At 45.7% G+C, this 11,611-nt stretch overlaps 1 protein-coding gene across 5 annotated transcripts in view; it reads left to right on the top strand.

Moving 5' to 3' along the window:
* msk (importin-7 msk) overlaps positions 1–11,611 on the top strand; it is a 340,833-nt gene that overhangs the window by 19,054 nt on the left and 310,168 nt on the right. The gene's annotated exons all lie outside the window — the stretch shown is intronic.

The following is an 11,611-nucleotide window of genomic DNA, read 5'->3' as shown; positions in this document are numbered from 1 at the left end:
CCTTGCAGTGGAGGAGAGGGGGGAAGAACGTAGGTAAGTTAAAACTAAAGCGGCTTTAATGTGGAAGTGGGATGACCTGCCTCCGAAGACTGCCCCAAAAGCGCGTTCCTGCCGTGGAATGAAATTGTCAGAGGGGCGTTGTGCTTTTCTCGCATGAACTGCTTGCCTCTGGGCAGGCAAAGGATTCGACTGCACTCAGTTTTAACGCTGGAGCGTTTTCGATGCTGATGGGCTTATTTATTCAGAGTTGTATACGTCGAAAAACTATGAAAAGCGTGTCATGTAAAAAGCAGTTTAGAGGAATCGCTCCCACAGACTGGCTGGTTGGAACAACCCTGCATGTGTCGCTCGCAGATTAGTTAGTGTTTGGATTGTTGTAAATCAAAGAGTGGAAGTCAATACAGTTTTTCTGAAATGCAATATAGATGAATGTATGAAAATAGAAGACCGGTGGTTTGATACAAGTTTATTGGAAGCAGTACATACATGAAAACATTACATAACACAGGGCTTCACCTCCTTGGCTTTATTCTGCATAGCGTGCTGGTTCAGCCCTCTAAGCAGAAAATGGACTCGCATTATTGTTTAGCATGGCTCTTTTCGTTGCAGCTCTGCTGCCCACGAGGGACGTTTCTCACTGGGCCGTCAAACACGCCAATGTGTCTAATTGAAGAAACCTCCACTTTTCTATAGCTAGTACGAATTACATACATACTTTTCAATAGAGTCAAAATGCCTTTCGCAAACTGCAGAATTCTCTTGCAGTGGCTTGTCGGCCCTTGGTATGACACGTGCCCACTTTACTAAATCATCCTTGCCCACAGGTGCTCGAAACAGGGAGAGTCTCTTCGATTTGGCTTGCAGTACCTGCACTAGTTCGGCAAAGTGTCACAGGGGTGCCAGTGGTGCTGTGGGCATGCAGCAGTGGTTCAGCAAGTGCAGGTGCAGCCGTGACACTAAAGCACGGCGGTTACTGCCAAAACGGAGATGCAACTAGTGCAGGAAGAGTTCGTTGTGTATCGTGATGTTGTTTGCCATTGATACACCCGACGTGTGTCGATGGCGTTGTTTACCAAAACACTGCCGCGATTGCTGTCTTCATGTCATATAAAAAAACTGCCATGAGCTTGGCTTAACTGTTTTGCACGTGCGCCCTGAACTATACGCATCTTCTTCTGCTCCAAGCTTGAGAGGAGAAACAGGCGCAAGCAATGCTGCACCTCTTTGCACCTCCTCTTGAGCAAGTGCAGGCTGGTGGAGAACTCGCACAGCACTATGCCTAATTGTTTTTGCACAGTGTTGCTAAATGTGCACGAAAAACAATGCTGAGAGCCTATTTTTAATGAGCAGCTTCATTTTTTTTATTTTAATAAAAAATTTTTGTATTTGGTTACATGCAATGAACCTCACTGTACTGTAGTTCGAGAAGTACTCGTTCAATTTTTGATCAGCTTGCAGCGTTGCACTCCTTAGGCTTTCTAGTATCCATATATATATTAATGACTATGTACTTCTAAGTACGTACATTTTTACGGTTAAAAATGTTAGAATTTTTTATTTTCTTGATTTTCTCAAAATAGCAGTTTTGTACATCCTGCATGAAAACTCCTGCAATATATCGGAAACTATTACAAATATCAGAATAATTTTTTTGCAGCATGAAGCTACATGTTTGCAGCACACAACATAGGAAGCAGATTTTGATTTCTCTTGATACAAGTTTTTTAAGAGGGGACATGGTGTGTGGAGATATATTCTGTATTTGTGGACCAAACATGATGAAATTATACATGCATATGTAGTTTCTCCTCCTGATTTCAAATATGCAAAACTTTTCATTGTAGGTTAGTTAATTTAGGGCATACACAATGCTGCCACTCTGTTGTTCTCGGAGACAATAGAAAAGAAAGCGCTTATCAAAAAGTAAACATTATTACATAGCTAGACAGTGCAATTAGAAATAAGTGCAATGCTGCAAACAGATTTAAAATAAAGAAAAACTAGTGATTCTGCAGATGATGAAAGTTGAAGAGTCATGTCATGGCTATCACATACAAAGAAATTTAATACCTTCTAAATTTATATGGGCAGTAAATAGAAATTTCGCTCTCAGCACTTTGTAACACACAGATTGGGCTTTATGGTAATGAAAAAATTATTGCTCTAGCTGTTCTGTATTGCAAGATATCAACCCAACAAACTAGTAAAGTCACCAAAAAGCATGTTTTCAGAAAGCTGGGAAAAAAATAAATAAAACTCATTCATTTACATAACTACACTGGAAAATGTTCAGTATGCATCGGCCATGTAGTTCTTTTGACTATGAGTCCCTGTCTGGCGCTTTTTCAGAGACTGGTGCATGTTCTCCGTTGCTTGTCGCTTCTTGACTGATGCTGCCGTGTGCGGTCGATCCTTTTCAGCCATGCGGCTGCTGCTTTGCCAGCTGCTGGGGTTTAGGTTCAGCTCTTTCATAATGTCCTCTAATGCCTTTTTATTGCCTGCATTGAACTTGAGCACTGCTTCTGCCACAGCTGCCTTTACCGTGAATAGCGAAGCATGTCGCTCCTTTGGTGCCAGTGCCCAGATCATTGAATGCAGGCATTCGTTGTTATTTTGGGTTTTCCCTCGCTGGCATCGTTGCAACAGCTTTCTGTCTGACAAGCTCTCATAAATGGGAAGTGAGGTTTGGCAGACATGTGGAGGCAGCTTTCGACGATGTTTGGAAATGGGCTCCTCCTTGGCCTTTGCCGCATTTTGTTTGTACCAGGAATTTGGACCAGGTGGGCACAGAGTGGGGTTTGACACATCATCATTGGACCTGATGTGATGATAAGTGGCCATCACTGCTGTGTGCATAGCATCAACATCACCACTGTGTGTCTTCAGAGCCCACCCATAATAATTGGTGAGCTTAGGGATCAGGTCTCCTGTCAAGTGGCCCTTTCCCCCAAGACTCTCAAGGCCAGGGCCTTTGTGTTTTGCAATCAAGTTGCGCAAAGCAGTGCCCATACGCTTTTGGACATGATTATAGCAGTCCTCTTTTTCCACTGGGATATACCCATAAACCTCATGTTCTTGTATTGGCGCAAGGTAACTGGGGCTGTCCCCGTCGCAAAGCACCATGGTGTAGCGCAGCTTGTGCCGCTCAAATGACCTCTTGAAGAGGATGAGGGCAGCCTCAATCTCCATTTCCCCAGCCTTCTTGTCACTGTTTTTCTGACACTGGTGATGTTCTTTCCACCCTGTATAAGAAGGGTCACCTTCCTTTGGGCCTAACTCGCATCCAGCACAAAAGTTGCTCAAAACATCAGTCAAGAACCAGCCCGCTGAACAATTCTATGACGGTGCCGAGACCGATATGCGACGAATGACCGCAAGTCATCCATGACCCATCAAACGACACCGTGATGTTTCCCATGTGGCCTACATCAAATTCGGCGTAAAGTTCGCGAACCGACAGCGCGTAGTCGCTCGTCAAATTGCGTGCAGCACGATCGGCTGCGGGTGCCAACTTCGTCCTCACGTAGTGTTGCCACGTTTTTGTGTGAAGACCCCGACGGCTGATGCCCATCAACGAGTACACATCATTCAGCGCGGTCTGTCTGTTCCCCGCTGCCTGCATGGCATGCGCGGCCAAAACGTTCACAGCAAAAGGTTTCATGCGTTCATCGCTACGTACGGGCGGCGAGCTCAACGACACAGTTTTCTCACAGGTGGAACACACAAAACGCAACTTCACGGCGAGTCCAAATTTCTGGTCGTCGCGTGCAATCTGCAGTTCTCCGTTGCATGCCTTGCACTTTGCAAATGCCAACAAAGCGCTGTTCACTGTGTCCAAATCTATAATTGAGAACGTGGTTTCATCAGGCGGCCGTCAACCACGAACGCGCATTTCCGCTCCGTCGCTGGAGCGGACGACAACTTCGATAACTTGTCTTCGGCTTTAGTGGTCGCGTGCACGCGACCGCTAAAGACGCACGCGACCGCTGCTCGAAGGCGCCGCGGCTGACGGACTTTGCACAGGCTCTGTGACAACCGATGTGGTATCTAGGCCTTCCGTGGTAGCGTCGACGACTTCGCCATTGGATACGGAGAGAGTAGCGTCTCGGGGGTTTTGCTGTATCACGGAGCACTTCTTGAAATTCGCTACTAGCGTCCTTCGCACCTTTTTCGCACCAAACTTTTGCCACATGCGGAATTTGCGCTCGGGATTAGACATCGTGAAACTTCTCCGCTGACACTGAGGCAAAATAGTGTGCATGGACGCACGCCTCAATACCCGGAGCAGACGAAGCCAGGAGCTTCTACCAATAGGGAGGCAAGCTCAGGTCACGTGCACGAAGTAGTGAATAGGAAGGCGCTCTGATACTTCTTTTTGCCGCCCATTTTACAAGCTGCCAATGGTTGAATTGGACCCATTCTGGCGGGAGTTTCAAGGCGAAAGACTGCTCTCTCAAATGAGACCAAGCGGGCCGCGCTGGCACACATGAAAGGGCAGGGGCGCGTCACGGAAAACGTACGATGTCAACGTCGATTTCGGCTCAGATTCAGCTAGAAAGTGTCGTATAAAAGGCCTTACCGGCTAAAATAATGACATTATAGGCATGAAATTCACTATATAAGTGCACTAGTAGCTGTATATTTGAAAAACACAATAAAAAACTAGTTTTTGTCGCGATTTTTCGGTCTCCACAACCAGTGTCCCCCCTTAAGTTAGTCTTTTGTGTGACCACACAATGGCCACATTCATAGCTAAGAAGTTTCGTGTAGTGTAAAATAAAAAATAATGACCCAATCAAAAAGGTGCTTTCTGTGTTGTGTATAGCTTGTGCTTTTTAGCGTTGATTCCTATGCTATTTGTAAATTTTGGACTGGTGGTTATTTTTCTATTGTAGTAGGAACAATAGATATCATTATCATAAATAAATAATGAACTAATGAAGTTATAGAAAAAATAACTACATATTTAGATTGTGGAGAACGAACTGAGTAAGCATGCCAACTTTTGTCACATTTGGTTCAGAAATAAATGAGAGAGCCCTAAGACCCATGTCCCCTCCTTAAAGAAAAATGCAGGTGAAGGTTTCGCGGATCATAGAAATAGCTTCGTGGACCCTAGGGGGTCCGCAGACCCCCGTTTGAGAACTACTGCGCTACACTATTGCGAGGAATTTTGTGCCAATTGTTCATGCAGTGGCTGACGACGATGAGGAATTATGCCTGAAGCGGATATGCGCCACAGTTGATAGATGATTAAGAACAAGCTTTTGTAATGTGTTGGAGCACTGGACGGCCTACTCGTTACGCTATTTGCATTGTGCCACGACAGCTTGTTCTTTCGCTGTTTTAAAGTCTTTATAAGTCATATTAACGCGATTGCTTTCCCGTTTCGAGCCTGGCTAAGGCAAGTTTGCCAAGTCACAAGCACCGGCGTAGCTCAGTGGTAGAATACTGAGACCCTGGTTCGACTCCCACTGTGTCAGTGGTACTACTTTTTTTTTTTTTATTGTCGCGCAATGTCGTTGCGGACACCGCGCGATGTGACAACTATGGCGCTGCGAGAAGACTCGGATTTGTAATCTCATAAAGGAAAAAAAAAAACAAAAAAAACCCTTCATAGTTGAGAAACACCTGGAGGGACGCTCGGCGAGAGGGCTCAGGGGCTTTGAAAGAGGGTGCTAGTGGAGGGAGGGTAGCATGGGTGAGACAGCTCTGCATATTGCCCATTTTTGATACATTTTCGTTTTCTTGCGCCAAGCTTCTCCAAAAGCATAAAAATTACGAAAATTGTGCTGTACTGCTCCAAAACCGCCTCAAACGCTGCAGTTTTGATGCAAACCTTAATTTCAGTGAGAAAATGAGCCGAGTTGACGAATAAGACGCGTCCAATCGCGTTTTTTATTTAGTTTGCACTATTTCCTGATAAAGGCTCCCATGGTGCCACCACAATCTCCTCTAAACTGTTGTAAATATACGTGACCCCGCAAAAGCGTGCTGCCGTGCATCGAGCGTGCTGCTTCTACTAGCTAGGCTGTGTGTTCTGGTGCCACTGTCACCTTCCGAAAACCAATAAGTAAAGTGGCGAGCATAGTGATGTTGATTCTCAGGTCTCTGTTGTGCGTAGCGGGTTCTTCCCGTCGCTGCGTTTTTTTCGTCAACGCTGCTGCGTGTGGTCACTTACGCGCACGCAATTGCCGTGAGCGGGTAACTGTAAACGTGGAGTCATTTTGCTGCGTGCGACGCGTCTTCTGGATGCTCTGGCACGGGTACATGGGTTTTCAAAATGGGTTTCATGAGCGACAGAGCATGGGCAGCCCATGCCTGGTTTACGCCCATTAGCTACTAACTTATTTAGACAAGTGAGTTCTCATTGAATTTTGTATTTATAAAAGCCAACGCAAGCGAAATCCGTGCATCGCTGTCTGCACGTACAGAGAAACACTTGGTTATTTGCAAAGCCGTAGTGACAGAACGCCCGTTCAAACCATTTTAAACAATGTGAACGGGCACCTCGGTGCTTTATTCATTACTCATGACGCGTCGGCAATCACATGTCACAGTTTTCATGAAGGTTGTGGCCATTGTTTCGTTTTGTCGTCTACACCCTCAACGAGTGTTTTAAGAGGCGTCGCTGTATGCAGGCCGGCTCTGGGCTATGCTTTTAGGGTTAGGTCGATTGGTGTTTCGATCGGCGACAGTGTGACTTCGTTTTCTTTCTTTTTTTCTTATGCAATAAAACCGGCCTCTGTATTTTCAGTGGTTTGTCTGCGTGAGCACGAATTTGGTATCTGCGCTTTCCGAGTTGCGGAGCGGCAATCCCAAGGCGATGTATTATCGGGAGTTCTCCATCGACAAGGATGACCTACGATTAAAAAAAAAAATAGAACTGTTGTATTAATGGCGCATGTGGTTGCTCTTGTAGAGAGGCATTATCAGTAACATTCGATGGCTTATCACTTAGTACCATACGCACGCGCCTTACGAGATAGACGGTGCGGCGTGGTTTCTAGGCTTCCGCGCTGCGATCTTGAAGGTGGTCCCACACAAGGTGGCCGTGAACGGCGGTGGAGCGTGCTTTTGTTGTTAGTTAATAGCTCTAGACTCTATCATGTCATGCTTTTCTATAAGCGAAGGACCACTGTTAAGTAGCGTATTTACTCGCATAATCCTCACACTTTTTTTGGCGGAAAACCGATGCAAAGTGGGGGTGTGTGAGAATTGCGGGGAAACTTTTCACGAAAACCTACAGAGCGAAAAAGAAAACTAAGCGGCCGCAAATCGGGATTCTCAAACCAGCAAATAACAGCAAGCTTTGAGAAGTGCTAATTAAAATTTACCTGAACAATAAAAGCAGAGGTTCAACACAAGGCAAGATTTATTTGAGACACAAAAAGTGCTAGCAAATAGTAGAGAATAAGAGTACAATATGCAAAGCCTATGGGCGTTGCGGGCGTAGCGGTAGCGTTCGTCACTCTACAGGGGCCCTCAAAAGGTAAGCGTTGGATGTCAGTATTGGGTTGATGGCTATTTAACAGAATTGTTTTCAGTTTACTTCTGAAGAAATAAGAAGAAATTCTAAAGAAATTTTACCATCAATCCCAGTCTTAGGGACAGGTTCTGTATGGCATTGCATAAATTCTTGCCAGACCTGAAGGGTCAGTGTTGCCAGACTGCCACCAGATTTGGCAAAGAAATTTGCCACTGTAGTTGTGGCTTCTCCATGAGGGTTTGGTGTCGTCCGTGGTGCATTTCGCGAGTGCATGAGCGACGCTGGCCATTATTTAAAACGGAATGAACCGTGCCTTGCAGATGTTGGGACGTGTTCTCTTGCTGTGTGCTGCTGTGCGATTAAGAGGCCGTTTTAAATAACAGAATGAACTACACTTTGCAGACATTGGAACACGTTCTCATGCTGTGTGCTGCTGTGCAATTAAGAGGCTATTTTAATTACCGGAATGAACCGCGCCTTGCAGAAGTCGGGGCGCGTTCTTTTGCTGTGTGTGCTGCTGTGAAATTAAGAGATCGTGTTTCAGAGTTAGGTAATCAACGACGTGTCGTCCGCCATGCATTTTGCGAGTGCGATGAACTTTGGGAGTGCAATGAACTATTTTTTATACTGCCCTCTTGAGCTGAGAGACAATAAACATTCATTATTTGGAATTTCGGTCGTTTGTGCTCATTGTGGGTGGGGCCCTGCAAGCATTGTGGGTGGGGCCCTCATTGTGGGTGGGGCCCTCATTGTGGGTGGGGCTTGTCTGCGAGGTTCCATTTACAGGTACGCGCGAGTCACGCTTAATTTGCTCTAACTGCGTCGATAAAGCAGCCGTCTAGGCGTATATACAGTGCAGTCCACTTATAACGATACCACATATAACGATATATCGGTTATAACGATGGGTCGACTTAACAGTCTCATTATATGCATTGGGGCTATGGGGAAAAAAACCATATATAACGATATGTTATCCACCGCATATCGGATACAACGATAAAAAGTTTGCCGTGGACGGCATGTTTCATTCAGAATAATCGTAACATTTAGATTGATAAGTTCCTCTGAAACGAACTATGCCGAGACAAGACGAAAAGTTAGCGTAGGCGAGTCCCGGCCGTTCAAAAAGCCGAGGAGAGCATCGCGAGTTGGCGCGACGCGCTACAGATGGCGCCAGCTATGTCACGTTTTGCGCCTCGCCGCGCGTCGACCGCGGAGAGGCTGAGAGAATTTAAAAAAAAAAATGCGAAAAGCAAAGCGCCGCGCTCCGCGGCTCCCCGCCTTCTACAACGGCAAGCCGGCAAGCTACTCGTAGCTTGCCGAACGAAAGCGGGAAAGAGAGAGAAAATAAAAAAGCGAAAAGCAAAGCGGTGCGGCGGCATCGGGGCGGGGTCTCGTTGGTATTCCGGCTGTGTACCTCTGGCTGTGCTTTCTTCCTCCCACTGCTCCCACCCCGCCGTCAGTCAGTCTCTCTTCCTCAGCAAACCCGTGATGCGTTCTTCGGAGTAAGAAATAAAGTCTTGTTTTTGACATCCTACTATCTACAATATTTATTAATTGGTGAAAATAGCGAAATGAAGCCTGGAGCTACCAAAGGTACGTCCGGCGACGATTTTTTGGCGGCAGTCCAGATATAACGATCACCGGTTATAACGATCATATTTTTAGGTTTTCTCGATATCGTTATAAGTGGACTGCACTGTAGTTGTAGGATATTCAATGTACCCCAATTAACCAGCCTCTAGACGTTTCTTCGTCATATGTACACGAGTCCAAACATGCGACTCTATTCAGGTTTCCCTGTTGTCCCTAATACTAAGACGTGATCTCTTGATTGCACAGCTGGGCACACAGCAAGAGAACATGCCCTGACTTCTGTAACGCGCGCTTCATTCTGTTAATTACGTCGCACAGACACTCGCGAACAAGTTCATCGCACTCGCGAAATGCACGGCGGACGACACGTCATTGATTCCCTAACTCTGAGACACAATCTCTTAATTGCACAGCAGCGCACACAGCAAGAGAATGCGTGCCCCGACATGCGGAACGCTCATTTTACATTCATTTTGTTAATTAAAACGGCCAACGTAGCTCACGCACTCGCGAAATGCTTCGCAGAAGACACCAAACCTTCACGAAGAAGCCACAACTACAGGGGCAAATTTTTTTCGCTAAATTTAGGAGCAGTTTGTTAACAACCACCCCAAAGTCTGGCAACTGACTTATGCTACGCAAAACAGAACCTTGCCGTCTTAGGCACACGGCAGGTCCAACGCGTCCTGGTGGCTTTCAGCTGTTGTCACCACTAGCGAACACAAAACTCGTCGACTCCGAAGGGCCCACCGGAGGCCCTGTTGCATTAGTTTAGTGCATGATCAATCACTTTCAACTTGAAAACAGCTGTGTATCTTCAGTATCGCCCCATAACGTGACAAGATTACCGACACAACATACAAAAGACGCCGCAACGCGCACTTGCCGCATTGGCTTGGCTTGGATTAAATTGAATCTCTATGCAATAACAGTACGCTATGCAATAACAGTACAGTAAGAGATGGCGCCACATGGCGTGCGCTATCGTCATCAACGGCTGAAACGAGTAGACGACATTAGGGCAACCTTCGAGGGCGCAATAATTACTCGAGGGAAAAAAATCGTATTTTTGTTGGGCGATGGGGGAGATGCGAGAATTACGCTGTGTGCGAGGATTACGCACGTAAATACGGTAATCAGTATTCTTGTGCAATCACAATTTTTGAATTTCTTTTTGAGTGTGATGTATTTTTTTTAAATATTTCTGGGGACCCCAGCTTTCAATAAAACCCTTTTTTTTTTAGTATTACTTCACATGTTTGTTAGTAGGGCCAGATAAGTCACATGGTAGGTAAAAATGTAGTGCAGTTCATACCTGGCTATGATCTGTTTAAAAACTTCCTTCAAAGTGTGTTTCAGTGTTATGTGCATTTCGAACCAATTCAAAGATGCACTGGTGCCCCCAGGTTGCTAAATATTTGTATTTTCAAGCTTCCAGGACGACATATTAAATCCCACTAACTGCTTTCAAGCAAGATTTTTCTGCTCCAAAAATGAAATTTTGCGGCTCCAAAAGCTGCTCCCAATTTAGTCTCAGCCGTCTCACCCCTGCACCCCAAAAGAAAAAGCAAAAGCAGCGATTACAGCATTTTGGGAATCAAATGCATCTAACTTTGCTGTTACAGCACGGTTTTGAAAAATTCTCACGGCTCTGTGTTCGTTGCACACTCGGGCACAACTTCCCCACCGCAACTGAATTTCTACCTCTGGGTGGTTTTGGGGCCCCTTAATACATAAAACCTCGGTATAACGAACTTCAGAGGGTTGTGGCAGTTTGTTCGTTATTTTGAAAGGTCATTATAGTGAAAGCCCAAAAATTAACCATAAATACTTATTTTTCGTCGACCAAAACGACTTACCTTTACAACGGTGGTTTTTTCAACTTGTTTTTCATGATAAAGAACAAATTCGCAAGTGAACACCAAAAAACGCACGTTTCCTCAAAGAAGTCTGTGATTTTTTTTTTTTTTTCGTGACGCGTGCAGCACAAACATTGCAGTGCGAAGGCCTCCAGCTCATCCACATTCTCCTTAGCGAAAACTGCTTCCGTTTCTTCGTCGCCAGCAGAGATTGGCTTGGCATCATTGTAGTAGCACTGCAGCTAAAACGCCGACTTGCTTTGTGGACACGATAATTAATCACCTAAAAGATGAACACAGCTGACAAGGCCTCCTCAGAGAACACCTATACCCCTTTGGCCTCCTAGATCACATGTCGAAGCGCCGCAGCTGTCATCACCTCTTCTGAAGAAAAGAAAGAGCTAAAAAAGAAAATTATTCGCATTTCGTGTTCTGCTCCCTCCCTGTCTCAGGTTTTCCGCACCCATGCTTCCTGCTCCGCAACTCCCACTCTGCCTTCTGCCTTGCTGACTTCGCCCTCCCGTGTTGCCCTCGCCCCTTGCCTCTGCGCTTGTAAACTTGCAGTGTCGGTGTTTCAATAAAAAAAAGAAGTCGTCCTCTCATTTTTTTCCCCCTTCGCATTGTTGCGCGTCTTCCGAAAAGCAAGTAGTTCAATCGCTGTGTT

Source organism: Rhipicephalus microplus, chromosome 2, assembly GCF_043290135.1.
Source record: "Rhipicephalus microplus isolate Deutch F79 chromosome 2, USDA_Rmic, whole genome shotgun sequence".
NCBI classification, from domain to species: Eukaryota; Metazoa; Arthropoda; class Arachnida; order Ixodida; family Ixodidae; genus Rhipicephalus; species Rhipicephalus microplus.
Note: the sequence above shows the minus strand (reverse complement) of the source record. Positions and strands in the feature narration are given on the sequence as shown.